Below are 24192 nucleotides of genomic sequence, written 5' to 3'. Positions count from 1 at the left end.
TGCTGTTAATGCAACAAAATAATGTTAAAGCAGATGTCAGGTAGTTGTTCTAAATGACCAGAATTCTTGAGGACTGCCGGTCTGGGGACAAAAAAGTCTAGCAGAAATGCTGTTCAACTATTAGTCGACTAAAGGCAAAATCTGACAAATCAGATTCGACTATGAAAAACCTTAGTCGTTGACACCCCTGGTTGCAATACTGCTGCCAGTTGTGGGAGCAGTGAAGACCAATGTAGCCTAAAGTTCAGTCAGAGAAGCAAAATTTAACAAAGATGAAAAATGGCAGAACTTGATAGAAAATTGCTGGTGATCTTGTATGAAGCTACGTATATATGTAAGATGATAGCTCACCTGGGTACAGCGATGGAGAACTACAACAAAACGTGGTCGCAGGCTGGACAAAGCAGCAACCATGGAGCTGAGGAGGAACTTGTGGGACTGTGATATCAAGTGGATTTATTTTTCAACCTTCAGGTCAGCAATACAGACACAGATAAGTATGAAAGTAGTGACAGCTGTGATGTTTAAAATGCACTGATCTAATTTTGTACGTACGTAGAGCACAAATAAGACAGACGAGGTTGTGAGTAACTACAAAACAAAACAGGAAATTATTATAAAAGAAAATATGAAACAAAACAAATGGATGTGAAATATGACAAATTAATACCAGGCATGTACACATATTGAAAAATAAAGATTTTGACAAACTGGTGCACAAATCATTTCACCCACAAATTTACTGCATTCCTAATCCTTTAAGCCTAATTTAGTTAAACTGCTGCCCTTTAATTTCTGTAAAGTGACACATTAGCTTTTATCTTGTTTATTACTTATTTTAATCATGCAGATTTAATTAGGCAGGCTTCGATGGGACTTTTTCCTTTCTTCTAGTACACGGTGATTCGATTTCAAAAAGTGTTTAGTTAAGCCAGTATGCACGAAACAATTGGTATGTGAAACGAAAGGCACAATTTCATAATTTTAAGCCAGAAAAATGCCTGTTGTGCATGCTACCTTTCCTTTGACAGAGCTGTGGCAATCAGAGGGTATTTCTTGTGCATGCAGTTTTAGAAGTAGCATCCCTCCCATGGCACAGGTTAAGTTAAAAGTAACAAGAAATGCAGATCTTAATTATTCAGTTTTAAAATCTTTGCAAAGCTACTGTCTTAGAATTGCAGTATGGATACATTTCTTTGTTTCAGTGTCATTTAGCCTTCTCCATCTTCTTCCATCTTCTTTCACCTATTTTCCATTTTAATACTCTTCAATTATACAACTGTGGCCCAGGTGCAGCTGCACTGCTATATTTAGTTACTACAGGACTAAAAAAGATACTGTAGATCAGCAGTCTCCAACGAGTCTGCCCTGCTTTGATCTCATCACCCCCTCACTGTCAGTCCACAGACAGGCCGTCTCCCTCAGAATGACAGCCATAATAACCATCTCTGGATGGCCTTGTCTCAGATGGCTTTAGATAACACGCTTGCATAACGCTTAACTGCTCGAATTTATACCCCGTCTGTGGCTGACCCTCACCCTGCTACCTCCAGGCTGCGGACGGCTGAATGCAGCTGGTCTGTTCCTGTTGGTGGCACAGTTTTCATGAGGTCCGGCTCTAATCCTCCTATGTAATCTGGCAGTTCCAGCAGCAGCCAATCACAACCTGTTTGTTCTCGGGAATATTGGATTGAAAATGCCTGACAGCAGAGGGAGAGCATGTGATGTCAGTGTTATGCCAGATAAAATGTCTGCTGTCATGATGATGCCCTTCTTCACCCCGTGTGTCCATATAAGCAGCAGTAGTCATAACTAGTTAGACTTAAATCCCTACATAGACACATGAGTGCCCCTGAACTTAAAGAAATGCTGCTGGATTTACACTTGTCACAATAATGGACACGTTTGTCCTCTTTCAGTGATTTAAAGGTTCAAAATAGACCATATTCTCACAGCATCCACATTAAAATGACGTCAGGCCTAGGTCGAGGACCCCCAATGTCATAATCATGCTTTTTTATGTTTTTTTGTGATTGAAACAAAAAACAGGGAAACTGCCTGTTTCTCTTTTTTTTCTCTTTTAAAGAAAAGTGACAGTTTTACAATAAAAAGAAATAAACAGATTAACAAGAGTTTCTTCAGATTTTTGAGGCCCGTTTCAACCAGAAATGGAGCTACCGGAAAGTACACTGACTGATGAGGGGATGGAGTTCTGCATCACTGGCTCACCATTGCAATGTTAAGATGCTGCTCCTGGTGTTAAACTTCCATAATGAAATTGAATGCAGCAAAATGACTCAACTTTTTAGCGGTGCACATTATTCCACAGCTGAAAAGCAGGTGCTTGTCCTGGCTATCTAAGTGATTTAACTCATATTGCAGCAGCTATGATTTAAATCAGTGCATGCAGCGGGGCAACTGTGGAGCAGTAGTCAGGCCGGCCACACACTACAGAATTTTAAGCCCGATTTTAGGCAAGATTTCGCCCAGGACGATTGTGGGGGCATATCCCGACTGGAGCCTCATTGCAAACAGTTATTTGTCTGAGTAGTCTGTGTGTGTGTGGTGTCAACATGATTAATTTACTGCTCCAAATCACGTTGTAGCCTCCCAAACCCTGAATCATAAATATCAAACATAGCGCTGCTGACGGAGTACCCACATCAACCAGTGAGAGCCAGCACACCGGGCAGCGTTACCAGACGGATCATACGTACTTTCACCGCTCACAACCATAAACACAACAGTACTTTAATTCCAGCCAGGATTTCATCCTGAGTCTTTCCCTTGTTTTATGATTTTTGCTGCACCTGTAATGCATGCCAGGACAGCCTGTTGTGGAGAGACAGCAAGACTGTATCGACAGACATCCGTGTTTAATTTTTTCTGAAGTCTCGTGATCACGCAAGATTATAGGCAGGTCAGCAGGTGTGTGGTCTTCAGTGATCTGACAATCTGGATGAGTTGTCTAGTGTGTACGCTCAGATGATTAAAGATGAAAAATCTTTGGAAATTGTCCTGATGTCTGTGGTCTCCCATAGTTTTATAATCATTTCAGATTAAAAAAATTGTCAAGTGTGTGCCTGGCCTCAGTTGTCCCGCAGTCATATTGTAGGATCCATCCCCAGCTCCTGTGTCCTTGAGCAAGACACGTAACCCCAGTTTGCTCCCACTGCTGCATAAGTGGCATGTAAATGGGTATGGATGCTGATGAATGGGACCTTAGCCATCATTGTGTGGATGTGGAGTGAAAGGCTGTGATTGGGTAGGTGTGACCTGTGGTGGAAAAGGGCTTTGAGTAGTCTGATGACTAGAAAAGCGCGAAACAAGCTCAAGTCCATTTACCATCCTCCATGCTGTGTTTGTATCAGTAGCCCTTCATATGTGTCACAAGCATCACTGTGTTGAAATGTTTTTAATTTATACCCATGCGTTGCTTTCAGTCATGCTGGTTTGCACATTTTCAGCTGGTTGACCTCCGATGTGTTTTGCTGACTAAACTCTGCACAGAAAATAAACAGGAGTAGTTTGTAGATTAACAAAGCAAATTTATTACATGAAATTTTGACATGCCATGCCACATATCTAGCCATGGTTAAGATCTATAAATTTAATGATGCAGTTACAGTACATGATTTACCTTTTATGTTGTTGGGGAGATTGATTGAAAGTGCAAGCTATTTTCAAAATTGCATCAACAAGTATTAGTAAGTTTTTATTGTAAGAAACGATTGGAGATATGATTCATGTGGAGAAAATAGGCAGATCTATGTAAAAATAGACACAGAGAGTTTCCATTTAGCTGGAATGCAATCCTTGTTTTGTAAGGTGTTTGTTGATATCAGTGCTTCCTGAAGTGTAGGCCTAACCCCCCAGTGGCCTTGTGTGGTACTGCAGGTGGGCTCGGGTGGGGGGGCATTTACAATGACCAAGAAGCATAGTTAATGTTTTATTGCATGTTTATAGAATTTCAAGAGTTCCAGACCTAAAAAGACAAACAAACCAAACTTACATACCACCTTCTTATCTTCTGATGTACAGAACCGGTGTCATGGTGTAACTGGCATTGGGTTAACTGGTGACAGTTCATAAAACATTCCAACTATGCCACTAACTTCTTAGTAATAAGAATTGACCATGTGCCTTTGGGGACTAACATTACAAGGAACAAGTTTGCAGAGTCACAAAGTATATTTTAGAAATCAACTAGAACAAAATTGCAATTTCAGCTGAAATTGCATGGGGATGCTGAGAGCTGAATTGTGGAAGAACTGCTGAAAAAAGCCAAAAGCACAGAAATAGCTGAAAATAGCATAAAATGGCATAAAAGTAGCTGAAAAGGGCATTCAATAGTTAACAAAAGATAAAAACAGCTGAAAGTAGCCTAAAAAGCTGAAAATAGCCTAAAAATTGCTGAAAGTAGCCTAAACATAGGTGAAAATTGCTTAAGAATAGCTGAAAGTAGCCTTGAAGTATCTGAAAATTGCATTCAATAGCTGAAAAAGCATAGAAATAGCTGAAAATAGCATGAAAAAAGCTATATTATAAAAATAATAAAAGTTAGAAATGAGAAAAGTCATAGCAGCTGAATGAAGAAGAAACTGAATTTCTTAAAGTTTAAACGGTGTCGATACGACTAAGTATGAAGGGGGAGATAGGTGGTGCGGAAGAAGAATAATAAACAAAATGGCCAGTGCAAATATCAATAGTGTGGATGGTCAGCATCCCCACTAATAAGAAGAAAATAAAGACAACTTTGCAAATACCTGATAAAAATAATACAAACAGTATGCTTATACTTTCTTCTATAACAGACAAACAAAGTATTTTAGTTCATACCTTTACACGTTTCGACGGAAAGCTTCCGTCTTTGTCAGAAGTGTCATCTGATGGTAGTGTGACGTGTCCTTATCAGCTGATCTTACAAACAGTGGCAGTTTCTTGATCATGCATTGCAGCTCCACAAACACTTTCCTAATGAAGTGTCCAAAGACAACAATACATTATTGTAATTGCTCAGTGAGTGGCAAACCAAGACGTTTAGAGTCATTTTGATAGGCAAAACTTGATTTACAAACTGAAATGCTCCTGATTTTAAAATGAAAATTTAGAAATATATACGCTGAGTTTATTGTGATGTTTGAAGGTTTTGGTGGGCTCCAGGTGATTTCAAAGTTTCAAACTGGGCCATGACACAATAAAAAAAAGTTTGGGAAGGGTTAGTTTATTTAACAGCCTGGTGTGTATCATGATAATTGCATTGGAGCTTCCCACCCTGTGTGTGGTGATTTGGACTTTTGTCTGCATTCCTATTGTGTATGTTAAGCAACTAGTCCTAGGGATTTTTGAGTAAAATAAAACAATTGGAGCTTTAATGATGAAATAAAGACCCCAGTCTCTGCACAGGAACACATTTACTGAGTTGTTTCTGACATTTTTGGTTCTGGGAAAAACATTTCTGCAATGGAAAGACTAAGACTGGAAAGATGAGGGATTTCTAAGAAAAAAATCAGTGCATTAGATATACAGGCAAAAATAATACAAACTTTATGTTAAGATACCTTATTACCAGTCAATGAGCAAAAAGGATGAAGGGTGAAGTTAAATAAAGTTTTATCATCTATCCGTTCTTATCCAAGGCTAAAGCCAGCTATACCTAAATGATGACCTGTGGGCCAGGTCTGGCCCACCAGAGCCAATTATCTGGCCAGCACCAAGTCACACACCACCAAAATTTGTGAGTATATGAGCAGTCTGTAACCATGAAATCTGCAGTATGAATTAATTGGCTGCATTTCTTCTTACATAACCAACACAAAATTTGAAAACCTTAGGTGTAAGCCATTACAATTGCCAGCAGAAATACTAAAGATACAGTACGTGTTATTTTTAAAGGAACACTATCTCCACATAGGACAAATTTTAATCATGCCGTGGGTGGAAAACTGCAGCCCTTTGGCCCTTGGCTTGGTTTCCTCTGCATAATTTGGCGCTTTGGGAAAAGTAATTTAGGAACCCTGGCCAAAGCAAAAGAATACAGATAACTGACAAAGAAACAAAATGCAATATTTTGAAAGTCAAGGACTCTGCGCCCACCATCCACTAAAGCAGTGATACATGACAGACATCTTCTTTTAACAACAAATACACGCATAAGCAAGATGGCAATTACATTAGCACAACTTCATTAGGAAAGCTGTAAAGTAATATGCAGTCATAATTCTTAAGTGACAGGACTGATGTCACACCAAAACCATGAAGAGACCTTGTTACAAGTTCTCAACCTGTTTTTCCTGCAAATGTGTTGCAAATCCCACTTTTTTTCTTGCACATTCAGCATCTGTTTGAATTAGCCTGGCGCTGCGTGATGAGCCAATCTGAGCATCAAAGGTAGTGTCTGCTATCAGTTAGCCGGTGGGATGAATTAGCTGCTGTTCCCCACTGGGAGCGGTGACAGACAGGAGGAGGAGAGGAGCCTGTCATTTGAAGCATGAAATCCCTTTAACCAAGTTCTCTGTCAGTCAGCAGCCAGCGGGGGAGAGCAGCATGCGGGGCTGTAAAAGCACAGGTTAAGAGGCGGCACAGCCACCGATGGCCCGGGATCTGCTTACTGAATGAAGATCTACATTCTGCAGCACATCCACAGACGGAGCCATCACTTACCGTCCTCCTCTGTCAGCAGGCATATCAACACCTCAGCATTCCCCTTGTTTCACTTGGCAGCTCTAAGTGCTGCAGACTAATAAAGTTAACACACGATGCACTTTTATCCTGCTGCATCGTATTTTGTTTGGTTTATTACGCTTCTTTTAGATGCAACATTTTTGCAACACTTTCATCTGTGTTGTCCCGAGTATATATAATGCTTTGTGATCCATAAAAGCAATGACAGCAAATTTAATCTCTTAACTCGCCCGGGCATGCTGCGTTATTGTTGCATCTTAGCACTCCCTTACCTCATATACTGAATATCTCCCAGTGTGCATTGCTTCTGTCTGCCTGTTTGTTACAGCAGCTCAAAGGCTCAGAGGTACCTTTTTGTTCCTCTGTATTTAATGAAAGCAAAGCCCCGTGCTTTAGCAGCTGATGTCTATCATCATATTAAATATGTTTATGCTTTCTTCTTTGCCTTTATTAAAAACATCTGTACGAATCAAGATACTGAACAACATTTGTTGTGCTGCTTTAAATAGAGCATCTGGATCTTATTGGTGCTCAAAAGGACTTCACAAAAAATTATGCACACTGACAGAGCTGGGTTTCCCTGCAAGGAAGCTGAGGACAACAATGCAACTAGTGCGAGAAAATTTAATACTAGAAAAGCCAGAGTTTATGTGTACAAAACATGTTAAGACTCATTCTGAATTTTCAATTAAAACTAAATAGATGCCACATACAATTTTTGTCAATTTTTAATGACATTATTTAGATGTTTTCTGATATTATTTTATCATCACATACAAGAAGACTTAAAAAACAAGTATTTTTCAATAGATAATGTATCTATCATAACAGAAAACAAGAACATAAGTGGCTGTGACAGACATAAATTGTCTGAATTAATGGAAAATTCATTTCTGGCTATAAAGAAATGAAGCTTAGTTCATGCAGGACATGGAAGTTGTATGCCCCGCTGTGATCAGCTGATAGCTAGCTGATCCCAATTACCGCCTCCCAGCTCCCACAGCCAATCAAAGCTCTTTCTCTCCATTCTATTTTTTTTTTAATTTATTTTTTTTTTTAAGATTTATTTTTGGGCCTTTTCATGCCTTTATTTGATAGAGTTAGGACAGTGGATAGACTCGGAAACAGGGAAGAGAGTGGGGAGAGACATGTGGTAAAGGGCCACAGGCCGGATTCAAACCCATGCCGCCCGCATACATGGGGAGCGCCCTAAAACACTCGACCATCTGTGCTCCCCGTTCTCCCCATTCTAATTTGATGCCCTTCTCACTAACCCCTGCTTGCATTAATGCTGATGCACCACTCTGGTGCTGCTGCTGCTAAAGTTTAACCTCCTCCACCCCAGCCCCCTCCTTCATAGCATACAGCTTGTTGCGCTCTCATATTCAGTCATGTGACTTAGATTATACGCTTCTGAAATAACGGTATTGTTTTCAATACACATTGTCATGACCGTATCTATCTTTATAGGGGTTTTTATCTATGTGCTGCCTGTAAAATCAAAGCATGCTGCTTGTCTAACCCAGGGAGCATCTTTAAAGCAGAGCCTTCTCCGCCGAGTAAAACTGTATATTTTGTAATAAAATAGTTAGATGTATGACCAGAGTGTTCCTGACTGAATCTGAATTATTGTCCTGATCACTGTTGAGCTTGAGCGTAACTTCTCATTTAAATACAGCAGTGCATTCCAATGCTCATACATTTTATGAATCCGTTCACTAAAACACAAAGCTTTTTATCCCCCCTTTTTTGTTTCTTGCTATTTGTTAGTAGAAATATGGCAAGTTGAGCCAAAGAAACACCACAACAAATATTTACCTCATCAATATATATATATATATATTTTTTATTTTTTTTTTTTTTTTTTTGATTATTGGGTATTTTAAAATTGTGGATAGATGGATGGATGGATGGACACATGGATGCATGGATGGATGGGTAGTTGGGACCAATAGCAGGGAAAAATCACGGTCCTTAACAAGAAGCATAAAATATGAATGAGATGCAGCGACTTAACAGTGGCTTCTAGTAGCCGTTCCTGCTCCATATATGAGGTTTTTATGATAATATTTAAGTAACATAAATGGAGTGTATTAATGCATCATTTATTTTTGGGCCACAAAAAGTGAAATTATTGTCCTGATCATCGGCAAGTTTGAGCATGCCTTTGCATTTAAATACAGCAGTGCAGCTGTTACCCACTCTAATCCATTTTATAAGTCTTTTCACTATAAAAGTACAAAAGTGTTTACCCTGTATTTTTATTTGTAATTATTTATTTATTTATTGCCATTTGTTGCTGTGGAAAAAAAAAAAAAGTTTTAAAAAACCACACAGGAAATGTTTCAAGCTGAGCCAAACCAGCAACACCTGTGATGCTAGCCACATCAAGGCATATTTTCATTTATTTATTATTTTTCAGGTTTTTGGATGGATGCAATTTTCTGGGGGGCCAAAAAGAAGTTTATTTATTGTCCTGATCACCAGCAAGTTTAAGCGTGACTTTGCATTTATATACAGCAGTATCCATAATTAGTCCATTTATTTTGCAATCGCGATTAATCTTATGATTTATTGTCCCTTTCAGAACACTTTAGTTAAGCCCCATCAGCCTCTCCCTGCAGCCACAGTGATGTAAAATAAGTCCACCACTGTTGTTTAATGTCTCATTTCAATTTCATCTGTTTCTGTCATATCAAACATTTACCTTTCTACTGTTCCCTTATTTCCTTTTCAGTCCATTTTTTGTAGTGAAGGTAATGCCATGATCTCTGATCTACCTACAAAAGCAGGTCTGTATCAGAACAGGAAGCAAATTATGCTTAATACAGAAGAATCCAAAATGACTTTAAATGCATGTAAGTGAAATTTTTAAATGTGTGCAAAAAGGATGTGATTAATTGCAATTAACTACAAAAATTCTGAGATTATTACAATCAAAATTATCATTTGACAGAGTAGTTTGTTCATAACATAGCTGTCATGTTTTCTTGTCTCACTTTAAATCATAAATAAAACTGAGCACCTTATTGCACATCATATATTCTTCTCATACTTTACTGCTCTTCTTTGTCCAACAGAAGGACACAGAAGAAAAAGAATCAATGCCATGAAAGAATATTCATCGTTTAGGTGCAGATAATAGGCCTATAGAAGTCATACCTCCATTTAAATGTCAAAATAGGAGGTTTTATATCAGATAAAAGGTCTGGATTCTGTCTGCGTTTTGTGCTCCAGAACAGCAATTACACTCATTTTTACCAAGTGAGACAATGTCTCCCACTGCTTCAGCCCTGTTCCAAAAAGACCCTCTGTGAGATAATAATATTAGGCAAATTAGCACGGATATGAAGGAAAGCGCCAAGCCGGTTCATGACAATGCTCCGATCATCTCTTTTGTTGCCGCTTGTCTAAGTCTTTAAATGGGAGACTGAATGGGAATAAATCTCATTAAGACATTATTTGAGAACCATGCGGGTGTCCATATTATGATGGGAATACTGTAAAATCAGATCACAAAGAACTGTTAGAGAAATCTGGTTAAACATCTCTTTATAGTCAATACATTCTACTTAAGAGACACCATGTGAGGAACCTGCTGTTATTACTCAACCCTATTTCAGCATTACATTAAACCGCCAGAGGTCTACAATCTCTGTATGCTGGGATTAGAGTATCTTCAGAACTGCATTTCATTTTTCATCTCACCTCCAAACCAGCATGAAAAATACTATAAAAGGGACGTGCTGTTGTGATCCTCCGACTGCTGCCTGAAATTATGAAGCAGCATTCAGGTTGAATCTCTCACAGTTGGCCTGCAGTGTGTTAGCAGAATTTCCTCCAGTGGCTGCTGATGCAGCTGCAACCTATAAATAGGCCCGACCCAGACAGGCAGAGGGAGGAGGGTTTTCGTTAACCCCCGAGACCCAGTCCTAATCTGACCCAATAATACAAGGCATCAGGGCTGAGCTATATATTAAGTTTTAAAGGTATAGCGTGTATTTATATACATAAATGTTGATTTGAAAACTGAAATTATATGAATTATGCTTGGCCCAAATATAGTTTTTTTACAGTAAGAAACACTAACACATGTAGGCTGTATGACCACATCTGTTTGGTACCAGAGAAGTCAACACCAAACGGGGGGGGGGTCGTTGTTCCTAAATTGCCCAAATATGATGGCAACATTTGGAAATGGGGGTGTTTGATGCCATTGTGACAAAAGAAAGGCCTCTTCATTTTGTTTGATTTCACAATTACATTGGCAACATTGGCAAAGTGACCACCTTTGAGACCACAGCAATGAAAATAGAGTTTCTATCCACTGTATTGATTGCAGAAAGTTGTTGGCAACATTCAAAAGGGAGCTATGACACCATTACAACAAAAGGAAAGAAAACTGAGATTTCTATACCAAGAAAACAAAAAAAGAAGTCATGTGAACCGACTAAATTGCAGAAATACATTACCAGCATCTGGAAAAGTGAGTTTGATACCACAGAGAAAAATAGAATATAAAAAATAGAGCAGAATTCAGCATCCATTAGCGTGGATGCTGCTAAAGCACCAGTTTTATCAGAACTTGATAACATTTCTTCATTGAAAGAAGAACAAAGAACAGCAGTGAGTTGTTTCCTTTTCAAAGAAGACAAAAGTCATGTACTGACATGTCTAGTCACCACAGTCACCATAGTTCGTGTTCTATATGGAGTTTACGCCTCGGTAAGGGCTCACCTCGGTTTGGGGCTACAACGTTGCTTGTTTTGTTGCTCTGATTGGCCCCTTAAGATGTGACAGACAGAGCATTCATCCTATCACCCTCCGAATTTTTTTTCGAAGGCTCTGCCCCAAACGCTGTATATTGAAGGTTTCAGGATAGTGTTTGCCATGATGTCCACTAAAATAGAAGACCCTCTCACTGTCTAAACTACAGAAAGATGTTGGCAACATTTAGAACAAAAAATTCCAACTGCAGTCTAATTAAGACAACTATGTTGGCAATGCTTGAAAATGGGGGGATGAGATACTATAGCAGCAAAATATGACCTGTCCACTGGCGTCATTGTAGAAATACATTGTCAATATTTGGAAAGTGGTTGTTTGCTGCAAAGTCAACAAAAATAGAAGTTCTATCCACTGTGTTAATTGTACAAATATGTTGACAATGTTTTATAGTGGTGTTTGGTACAATGCTGACCAAAGCAGAAGTCTGGTCCACCATCTAAGTTGTAGAAATGTTTGGGCAACATTTGGGAAAAGGATTCTTTCATACCTTGGTGACAAAAATACAAATTCTGTCTGCAATCTACTGTAAATTGCAAAAATATGTCAGTAATGTGTGCAAATGTGTGTGTTAGATACTACAGCAACAAAAGCGTGTCCTGCCCATTGGCTTAACTGCAAAAATACAAAGACAATGTTTTGGAGTGGAGTTTGGCACAATGCCATCTAAAGTAGAAATCTCACTCACCATCTAAATTGCAGAAATATGTTGGCAGTCTTTAGGATGTTTTTTTTTCTTTAGGGTTTTAAAAACATGGCAACAAAAATAAAGCTGTAGACTACTGACTAAGTTGCACAAAGAAGTAGGCAGTGTTTGAAAAAGTGAGTGCTTGATGCTTTAGCAACAAAATATACATCCCGCTCACGGTCCAAACTGCAGTAATACTTCTGCAGCATCTTTGGCAATTTAAACAGTGTACTTCCCTTTCAGTTAAAAACATGGTCATTGGGGTTCAGCGATTTTTAATTCCACTGATTTTTTAAATAAAGGACATTTCATCACTTTGACATGAATGGTAGCCTTTTAGTGGTTTTGTACACTTCTGACTTTGAGTAGGATTTGCATGCTATTTGTATTTGGTGTTTAGGACTTCTGTTTTTGTCAGCATGGTATCATGAAAGTATTGATATTGTTTGTTTTTACTAGAATAATATCAAAATTTAGATTTTTTTTTTTTTAACATATACTTTCAGCTAAAAATATCAGTATGAATTTTATTCCACATTGCCCAGCCCTAAGGCAGCATCATTAGAGAGTAGGCTCAGCTGGCTGTCCAGCCCGGATGCGGGCACCCTTACTGTCAAGAAGGATCTTGGCATTATTACATCTCAGGAGAGACACAGCGTCCCATTTTGAGTACCCTCAAATTCACCCCATTGTCAGCTACCTGTCGGGATTTCTCTTTCACCTGCTGGCTTCTCCTTCAGCCAGAATCCACTATCTGCCACAATACAGACAAGGGAGAGGTGTCTGACTCTCTACACTCGTTCCTGTCTTTTCATACCTCCAGATGGCCGTGTGTTGGAGAGGTTTGGTGCCTCTGAGCCTCATATGCATTGCATGGCCTGGATTCAACAAAGCAGTAGTAGCAAAGCCCTGCTTTCCCAATGGTGCTTTTCTGCAATCAAAGAGTATTCATCTCCCTCTTGCCCTCCCTCTTGTACAGCCGTTTTGGCACAGCTTGGCTCTCTTTTCCCCCTCCCACTCTGTCCTTTCTCTCCCTTCCATTCCTTCCTGAGTCGGTCATTTATACCTCAAACTCGACTTCTTGTGGGGAAAGAAAGTTATCCACTGATGCACACAATCTCTCAGATTTATAACTCAGAGGTTGACGGGTCACTTTTAATTAAGAGGTGAAATCATTAAGGTGGGATAGATAAAGAGAGGATGCCACAGAGATGACCCTTCGAAGGCAGAAATCTTCCTCTCTGGTCTTTAAGTCTTTGAGACTTCCAGAAATCTGACACCTGCATTATCCAGCAGCTTTTTCAAGGGGAGGACAGAAGTAAGTGTAATGCTCGTTGGATTAGATGGACTGTGAAAGAGGAGACAGCTAGAAAATGTCTTCGACTCACCTTGTTGCCTCTGGGCCAGTAGAGGATTTTTGCATCGGTTTATGACGGCTTATAGCTCCAAAGTCAGCTGCAGTGTGTTTGTATAGAGGAGAACGTGAGCTTTCCTGCAGAGTTAGAAATTGTTGCTTCGAGTTGCTTAGCTCTGCAAATAAGCACAGACTGCCTCTTTAATTATGCCATATCTTTTTCTGTTCCTTTGTAAAGTGCAATGCCAATTGCTTTTAATTTGAGCGGTCAAACTTTTTTCTCCTCCTTTTAATCATCATATTTTAATAGTTAATCCCAATCAATCCCTTTTCTAATCATGTATTTAATATTCATTTAGTTTATATTTGAAAATAATGTTGGAGTCCTAACTGACAGCGTGGAGCAAATTTTACCAGTGACTTGATTTTGTAGATCAAAATTCATGTAAAGAGATGTATTTAAAGATGTTTATGAGTGCTGCACTGCTACAAGAGTTTGGTCTAAAGCCACAAATGAGTAAAAAACAGTTATATAGTGCTTCTCCCATCACAAACAATGTTTAACACTCATACATGAGGAAAAATGTTGGAGCGCATGTACAAAATGACTGAAGTCCAATGATTCCTGGTTTATACATCAGCATTTGTACTTTTAACTGCATTTTTGTGTCAGAAACTGAGTTGAGATGAACACTTACGCTCTCTTTTATACGCTTTTACTTCATAATTATGTATTTGAGGGTGCTTTACATCCTGGTCAGATAAAAACCTGCTTTTAATTTGAAAGAAAATTTGAAACTTCTGATCAAGCTGTGAAAGTTTTTTTTACATGTTAGCTTAACTGAAAAAAAAGAATTTATGGATAGAATAGTAACTGAAACTTACTTAAGAAAGTGAGTGCTGCACTGCTACAACAGTTTGGTCTAAAGCCACAAAGAAGTAAAAGACAACAGTTAACACTGTCATACATCAAGAAAAATGTCGGCACGCGTGTACAAAATGACACACTGAAGTCCAATCATTCCTGGTTTATACATCAGCATTTGTACTTTTCAGAAGTTTTGGTTTAATTGCTTTCTTTGTGTCAGAAACCCAGTTGAGATGAACATTTACACTTTCTTTGTTACACTTTTACTTTGTAATTAATGTGAGGGCGCCTTATATCCTGTTCAGATAAAAACCTGCTTTTAATTGAAAGAAAATCAGAAACTTTTGTTTGATCGAGCTGTGAAAGATTTTTTTTTTTTAATGTTAGCTTAACTGAAAAAAGAACTTTAGGACAGAAAAGTAATTGAAACTAGAGAATAGTAAAACAGTGAAATGCTTGATACCAAAAGGTAGATTAGTTTGACTTGTCTACCAAGCTGTCCAAGTTTTTTAAGTGAATAAAGATGTTAAAGGGTAAGTGGGTGCCTTATTTTTATCAGCGCTGGAGTAGAACGACACTTCATTTAATAGACTCCGGTACCTGCTACTACTGAAGCTTAATTATTATGTGCCTACAAAAAACTAGAAAGCAAGCCTATCATAATTTTTGACCTTAATCTCATCTAAATGAACAATTAACACTGACAGTCCTAGTTTTAACACTGTACTGTCATAGTCATACAAGTGTTGCTTTCACACCTATAGGCCTTTTGCTTCGTTCTGATTTTGGTGATAAAATCTCGAACTGTTCCAATTCTTTCTTGAACCATATTGTGTTCACACTGCAGCATTGCCAAGCAGGCCAAAGCACAAGGGAGAGGCACATGATGTTAAAGACCTACAGTTATGCGCTAAAGTCTAAGGCATGTAGGGAGCTGAGGATTTGTCTCTGGCCTGATGAGCCACAACCTGAGGCTGGAAAGTTCTGCTAGAGTCTGACTCGACACACGTGTCTCACTCAGTAATGTCAAGCTTGACAGCATTTCTTTCGTCCTAGCCCCCAATGATACGCCCGGAGACTGCCGGTGGTTTTAGGGCCCTGGGGACATACACGACACAACTGCTCAAACTGTGCCCTAGGCCATTGGTTCCCAACGTGGGGTCCAGGACCCCTTTTGAGGGGTTGCCAGAGATTTCTAACTAAAACTCCTACTAACTAAAACACTTGTGAATAGTTCATGCAAAGGTCTCTGGTTAAGAAACCTTTGTGTGGGGCTGTTTTTTTAGATTTATACAATAGAACAATGAAATTTGATGTTCATTTTTGACACCCATGTATCACCTCATGTTTTTGTGAGTCCTAGCGGTCCTCAGCTTCTCTACGATTCAAGGAGGTGGGGCTCAAAGTAACAAAGGTTGGGAATCACTACCCTAGGCTGTGCTGATTTGCCACGTCCACCTCTTACTCCACCCTAAAGGTGTGGACTTTGTTTTTTTTTTTTTGTTTTTTTTTTCAACAGATTATTTTCCCATGCCACTGGTAATATGCACAGACATCCAGAGCGTGACATGGGTTGTGTCAATCCTCAATCCCACCCAATGGTACTTGCCATTACATGCCTTACTTCAATCTCAGTTTTTGGCCCAAACATGCCTAAAAGTTGAGCAAGGTTTAAACTAAACAAAGAGACATTCATGAACTATAGACTATAGGAAGGCAGAAAACCCCCTGGTTTGACAAATCTGGAAAGATTTTCAACCAGACCAGTTGTTGAACCAGTAGATGTCCAGTCCTATGATGCTTTGCTGATGTTGAACTGGATGCATTTTGCATTGGTGCAGAGCATTAGTCTGTCACTATTTTTATGCAGTTTAGCGTCTGAGCACTGAAAGCAGTGCAAGGACCCTATGATTCCTATTTTACTTCTCAAATCACCTGTAATCAAAATTGTTTAGTAGTCATATTACAACTATTGCTGTTGCTTATACCCTTACTGTATTTTGATGAGTCAGCTAGTTATTTGCCCAATTTCTGGCTCAGCTGTGTTCATACTGCAAATCAACCACTACAGGCATGAAAATGGAGGCAAACCAACACCACCTCTCCTAGGCAAACTGGGCTTGTATTGTTCTACACCATGTTGTGACTGCTGTGTTCACTTAAGTCCAAATAATTTGAACCAAAGAGGAAGCCACCCCGTATTTCAGAGCAACTTCTCCTAATAATCCAGGTGTGAAAAGGCCTTCAAGCATGTCTTTTTTTTTTTTAAATCAAATCCAGACCAATTATTACACCAGTTAAATCCCAAAGGGGTACCAATATAGAGTTTCTGAAGTGATGATTCAGTGGCTTCTGTATCCGTCTTAATTCATCCTTTCTACTTTGGTCTTTTTGTCTCTGCACTTCCAGGAGACCTTTTTGCAATTAGCAGCTCTGATGTCTCCTAGATTGTGGTAATGATGTTTGGATTTCCATTTTTGGAGTGTCGTTTTTAGCTGAGGTTATTTTTGCTCACAGTTCTCTCTCTACCTCCAGAAAAGGCTTCACTTCACTATGAATGAACCCAGCTCTCCATACTCTACTGTATGTTCGCTGCTGGGTTTTCAAAAAAGCTAAGCATCTAAGGCGTCTGCTGCGTCTAATGAAAAGCTGCCATGGTGACAAGGTCATTGGATTTAGCTTACAGACACGGACAGGAGGTCAGCTCTGTAGAAGGTTTGCATCATCTGAGACCTAACCAGCGCCCACGTAAGGACTTTGAACTCCTCGCTCCAGGCTAAGGCTTTAGTGCTACTCAGAGATGAAGCTCCAACATGCAATCGTAGTAAAAGCCCAGAGGAACCATTGCTGGTGCTTTTTAAAAAAGGCCACAGGAGAGTTTTCTGTGTGCTTTAAAGCCTAAATATGTAACAGCCTGGCTATAAATAGACAGAGTTTTGATTTGCTCATTACTCACTGAAGGTTAATTTAACAGATGACCCCAGTGTCATTTTCACATCTGAGTTCAGGCTAAATTTGAATCAGTGTACTTTTAGATGTTTAAGTGAGCTGAGGCAACAAGCCGGGCAGACTGTTACCTTCAGTTTAGATTAAACTGAAGTGTTGTCGAACCAAAAACTGATGAAAAGAGTCATTGTTTTACGTTGGCTGAGTGATGAGCTCTTCAGTGTCTGCCTCACAGCTCATGGTGATCTGAAAACATTTAATAAATGCTTTTAATTCATGCCAGGGTTGTCAGAAACACTCAAAATGATGAGTTTAAAGGTTTGAAGTATGAGATGAGTCAAACTTATAAGTGCAAAAGGTTACAACATTACATCAAAAGTCAAAAATATGAGATAAATCGTGAGTTTTAAAGATCAACATGTGAGATACAATTCAATATCATGAATCTAAAGGGTGAAAATATTGGATTAAACTCAATCATAGGAGTTAAAATGATAAAAAAAAAAAAAAACATAAAATAAAATTTAAAATCATGAGTTTCAAGGATCAAGAATAAAACTGAAATTTAAAATTAGGAATCAAAAAGGTGAAAATATGAGATAAAATTCAAAACTGTATAACTTAAGTTTTAAATTGTGGGATTTAAAGTCAAAATTAGGAGTTGAAAAGGTAAAAATCATGTAATAGAATTCAAAAACGAGTCAAAATATGACTTGTAATTGAAAATTCAGAATCTTAAAGGTCAAAATATGAAATGAAAAAGTTTAAAGGGATATTTCAACATTTTGGCAAATTCGCCCATTGCCATAATTCCTATAGTCTTAGTAAAAAGTTTGTTACCTTTAGTTGTCGGTGCAAGCTGTTTTTAGATCGCCGCTGCCAAGTTTGGAGCTGCTGTGGCAACTCAATGTAAGCAGACGGTATTCCGGCTTTCCCTCATCAAACTCATCAAACACACAATCCAACAACTCCAAAACGCTCTTGTGGACAAGTTGTGACCTGTACATTCACCACGCTATGAAATAATAACGTATACTTATGTAACATTACGACACATGAAGCAAATACTTGGAACTATTTCTTGAGTAAACCACTGGGCGGAGTGACACAGTGCAGCAGCCATGTCTGGAGTGTAGTTCCGGCTTTAGCTTTAAAACATCTATAAAACATCTCCATGTTCCATGATTATTTCATAGCGTGGTGAATGTGCAGGTCACAACTTGTCCACGAGAGCGTTTTGGAGTTGTTGGATTGTGTATTTGATGAGTTTGATGAGGGAAAGCCGGAATAACGTCTGCTTACATTGAGTTGGCACAGCAGGTCCGAACTCGGCAGCGGCGATCTAAAAACAGCTTGCACTGACAACTGAAGGTAACGAACCTATTACTAAGACTATAGGAATTATGGCAATGGGCGAATTTGCCAAAATGTTGAAGTATCCCTGTAAGTTGTAATTGGAAGATGCAAACTTGAAAATATGACATGAAAACAGAATATAACTTCTTTTCCCAAATACCTGACTTTTTTCTAATTGTTTTTACTCTTTATCAGATTTTTATGATTTAACAAGGATTTTTTAAATCATCAAGGTTAACTTTACATTTTTATACTGGAGGAAATCTGCAGACCTTGTGGGCGTTGGGCCGGTTATTATGAAAATATGATATGGTCTTACGGGCCAGGTATTTGGCCCCCAGGCCTTGAGTTTGACACCCCTGATTCATGATGATTATTGATTTTGAGAAGCACAAGTATAAGGTAGAGAAACCTTATTCAAATATTAAATCTCAATTTTTATTTGATTCATTTCACTTTGATACACTGAAGTTGAGGTGTATCAAAGAAGCCCTGTTGTCCTTAAGTTTTCTGCATGCGAAGAAAAAAGTCTGGATACCGCAGAGCCTTCCTGTCACTAAAAAGCTTCCCCGAGTTGCAGCTGTGATTAGAATGTAAGAAAAGAATAGGTTAAACTCTCTTCATGCTTGGTGGGTCCTGTTTGCAACAACCCTGCTCATCTCCATTTTTAGTTTCATTTTCGTAATTTTACTGTTATTCAGTTTTTTTTTTAATTTATTTTCCATCACTTGTGTCTGATTTAATCAGGTCTGAATTTGATGTAGATGTTGACCTTGTGTATTCTGTCGTTCTGCGTGCTCCTGCAACAAAACAAATTCCCTCCATGTGGGACAGCAGAAATATTCTGAATTTGAATGTGAGAGCCTGGTGTTGAGGAATAAACAACATCATGTTGACAAAAGTTAGACTAGATGGTTGGAACAAATCAGAACTTTTGTTACCTCTGGGGTTTTTTTCTCCTGTGTGGAACCACAAGTTATTTTACTGACAAAAACAAGATCACACTTGAAGTATAACCAGCATTTTTTCTTATATAATTCCATTGCAGCTCATTAATAGTATCTGCAAACAATACTTGCTTTGGTGCCTAAGCTTTGACCGTTTAATACTGGTAATCTCAGGTTAATAATTTTATATCCTTTTATATCTGAGTGCCCAATAAGCTCATTTATCATCTGTTCCTTCATCATTGTGATTCTTTTTTCTAGCCGTTGTGTGGTTTCAATTCTCTGTAACGTCCATTGTCCTAAGGGTATACTAAAACTATCGCCTGGAGTTAAATGCCTCCATGAAGTTTCCAGATGTTATAAGGAAGGACTGACCATGAGTCCTGATGACCTTTACCACTGACCTTTGAACTACAAAATGTATCGGATAATCTCTGAGTCTTAGTGGACATTTCTACAAAGTTGGAAGTCAAGCCCTCAGCGCACTCTTGAGATACTGCATTCTCAAGCAAGGGAAGCGCACAAGTGCCATGACCTTGGTCTTTGGCCACTGACCTCCAAAATGAAGCTGATTCATTCATGGGTCAGGTTAAACATTTGCTCAAAGTTCAGTAAAAATCCATGTAAGTGTTTGCGAGTAATCGCATTTACAAGAATGATCCAGACAGATGGACAACCTGAAAACACAACACCTCTGGCCTCGGCTGTCACTCAAACAGAGACAAAGAAAAGTTGCATTTCAGACCCTCAATATGTTATGTATGATGACACAACTGCTCATTCACCACAAACTATGTTCATATCTGAGTTTTTGCTCTCCACAGTGCATGAAGACCACATGAAATCACTGCTCTTTGTTAGTACAAGACACCTACAGTATCAAAGGTGATTTCTTCACTAAAATAAAGGCTTACTATTCTGATGATGATTGCTTATTTTGTAGACAGGATTTTTGTCTGTAAGAGATCAGGGCTGTTAGCATTGATGCATTAATTTCACAATGATTAAAAACCATGAACAATGTTTGGTTAAGCCACTGCAGCATCTCTCTGCATCCCCGGTGACATAAAACAAGTCGACCACTGCTACTTAATGTCTCATTTCACTTTAAAAAAAACCTCACAGACAGCTCAGTGGACAAGTCTAACGGCATCTGGACGTCATATTATCAAACACGGTTGTCTTCTTTCCTTTTCAGTCCATAACAAGTTCCTTTTTCTGTGGTTAGGCTTCGGTCTACCTAAAGTTCATCATTTCTTTTCAAAATAAAAGCAGTGATTAATTTTTAATGAGCAACATAAAAACAGGACAAGACAAATGTCATCCAAAAATAATATTAAAAGAATAGAAAAAGAACAGGGAAAAAACAGACAAGACAACCCCCCTTTAAATAATAATAATAATAATCATAATCATAATAATATAATAATAATAAGTTTCTAATGTGGCTCACAGTCAAACTGAGTGTTAAAGGTTGGGTATTCACACACTACCACTGTAAGTTTACAATACGTCACTTCTTCAGTTCACTGCTAGCTACTGATTCAAGTGCACTTGATTAGCTTAAAAGTTGAGCAAAACATTAACTTTAAACTTTTGGTGAAATTGAACAAAACAGCAGTCAGAATCTTTACACATAATCTGAGGTGTATGGGGAACGCTGCATGCAATATGGGAAAAGGGCCACAAGCCAGATTTGAATCCAAACCCCCTTAGAGGACTGGAGCCTAAATACATGGGGCACAACCTAATTGCGAGGCCACCTGAGCCCCCATTGGTCGGCTATTTTTGACCCTAATACAAGACAGAAAATAAGCTTAATGAGTTATATTATCTTCTTTATTTTCTCAATTTTATACTGTATTGTCTTATTTTCCCATCTTAACCTTCACTCCTTTAGTTCTTCATCACCAGCTTGGTTCATCAGTACCTATTTTTACAGAATCCTTTATTTATGACATTTTCTAGACCTTGGATTGTGGGATTGGTATGGGAATTTAATGTTTTTAGTGGCTTTTTTGTATATAAAGAACCTTTTGAGTTATTTTTTAATGGACTGATTGGTTAAAGGGGACATAATATGCAAAAATCACTTTTTCAGGCTCTTCTAACAAAGATTTTCCCCTCATGATGTCATGTGGGGAGTTAGCACCGCCCCCAGGTTCAGTTGGCCCTCCCCACTTGGAATAAAATTCCACCCTCCTCTCCTGAGCCTCCTGCTGAGAGGAGGCTCAGGAGAGCCAGATCCATTACGCAACATCCATTTCCTGAGACGGGCGGAGTCAGGGGTGGAGTCAGACAGCTCATTTACATTTAAAGCCACAGACACAGAAACGGCTTGGTCTGAGCATGGCTGAAAAAGAGGGGGTTTTAGACATGCCAAAATCCAATACTGGAGTGTTTTTTTTAGCAACAAACTTCACAGGCATGTTTTGGAGACCTCTGAGACCAATATAATCTGGTCTTAAAAGGGTAAAATAGGTCCCCTTTAATTGTCACCATGACAAATTTCAGGCAACTGTCCTTCTTTTGCAGATGATGCACTGGTATTAAAAGATGTCTCTTCAAAAGCACTGTAGTGGTGAAAACAATGAATGAAGTGTTAAATAATGCTCTAACTACACCTGTAACCTGCCCACACATCCAGAATGGTTTGTCATTGCTTACACAAATGCACTATTTTTCACTGCTATAGCAATGTTGACTTGGCTCTGCATTCCTTTATATCCTAGTTATATGTGGGTCTTTGTTTTGTATCTAATGATAGTCACTGCTCCTCAAACTCTCAGTATATGCAAATGAAAAAGTTAAAACTTTAACAGCTCCTTACATCCTCATGATACTTCTGCCTAAAACTGAATTTAACTTAAAGTGGGTGTTCCATGCGGTGAAATGGTTTGGGTTGCTCAAAACAAACAAGCGAGGAAATAATGAGCGCCCCTTTAAAAGTTTATATCTAGCTTGCTATCTGACTTTAGTTGTTTACAGTTAATGGGAGCAGAAGGTTATGGGGCTGACAGCTGCCTTGCAAATAGAGGAAGAGTGGAAATATTTAATTTAATCATGTAATCAAACCTTTTCTTCCCGCTGAAATCTAGTAAAATAGAGACAAATAACTGGAATGTATCATTCGAATTTTAGGGACAGTTTCCGGCATAATTTCCCTCAATATTTCCTCCACTTATAACCTAATCTATATATTACTGTGTTTATCTGGTTAAATGAGCTGCCTGTAAGCTTCACATAAAGTATTGTTCTTCTAAAAACTGAGGATGGTTTTCCTTTTAAGTTTCACCATTCTCACTAACAGTGTTGTGCAGCCATGTCAGGCCGAAATGTCTCCAGACTCCCTGTAGTGGTGTTTTAAAAGGTCTATTACTGTACCCAAAGTGGCGGCATAAGTCTGGATGGCCGGAGAGCACCTTTCTCAAACATTGCTTTGCTTTTAGAGGCTGACCTTCTGCTGCGTGCTCTCCTTCTGTAACTCAAACCAACGGAAAATCGTTGCTCAGTGTCTGCAGATAAACTTTTATTCAAATGAGCAGATAGCCACACAACTATGCAGCCAATTAGTGTATTTACATGGTTTTAAGTGTCTCGGTTTTGATAGAACTTATTGAGTATTCGGTTTTGTGTCTGGGCATGGAAACAACTAGGGCTGCCTTTTTTTTTTTTAATCCATTTGATCTCATTTTCTTGCAAGTAGGCGGAGCTTACATCGACAGAGTTGGATTAACATATCCAAGCTTAATTTTACAATGGACCAAGTTTTTTCCAATCTTAATGGGCCCCAAATTATGCTGGTCCCCCGAAAGCTTTCCCCTTTATCCCCCCTCTATCCCCCCTCATGGGCAGACTTGTCTCCCATTGCTTAATACTTGCACCGTGAGTTTGGCATTTAATAGAGCTAAGCCTCGATGAAATAAAGAGGTCGTATTATTCTCAGATTCTGCAACTGCAACAGTGTTGTAAAAAGTAAACATCACAGGAGCCTGCACAGCTGATATGCAGTAACTACACATTGGAATACTAGTACATGTCATATATACATGAGGTTTTTGTGTGTGCATGTAATTGCCATGTCCTGAATATGATCAAAAATGGTATAAGACTCTTAATGAGAATATATTCAAACTCATGTTAATGCACCCTGGCCCAAATAATATCAGTAGAGTCTAAAATCAAATGCTGGCGTGAAGAAATTCTTTAAACAGGATCTTGACCTTTAATATGTAAAGCTCTGAAAATGTGCACAAGCCTGCCTTGTATTGGTTACAGGTAACAAAGGTAATTTATTTCCACGCTCCTGCTTTGGGTTGTTTCAGCATTGTCAAGTCCCTGTGCTGCACCACTTAGCAATCTGAGCCTGAGGCAGTGTGCATTCTCCAGAGGCATGAGGTTATATGAGTTACCCCACATTCACAGAGAACAATTGTTTGTTCACATAAATACAATTTAGCTTTGTCTCCTCATGAGCCAATGTGCACATAATACAGAACATTATGCGGAATAATCGCTGAATTCTTTGACGTTGTTTACCTCACCGAAGGGATTGGATTGGATC

The 24192-nt window shown here is 38.8% G+C and overlaps 1 protein-coding gene across 3 annotated transcripts in view; it reads left to right on the top strand.

The window, feature by feature from the left end:
- igsf21a (immunoglobin superfamily, member 21a) overlaps positions 1-24192 on the top strand; it is a 521040-nt gene that overhangs the window by 282076 nt on the left and 214772 nt on the right. The window lies entirely within an intron of this gene.

This window comes from Cheilinus undulatus, linkage group 3, assembly GCF_018320785.1.
Source record: "Cheilinus undulatus linkage group 3, ASM1832078v1, whole genome shotgun sequence".
Classification (NCBI taxonomy): Eukaryota; Metazoa; Chordata; class Actinopteri; order Labriformes; family Labridae; genus Cheilinus; species Cheilinus undulatus.
Note: the sequence above shows the minus strand (reverse complement) of the source record. Positions and strands in the feature narration are given on the sequence as shown.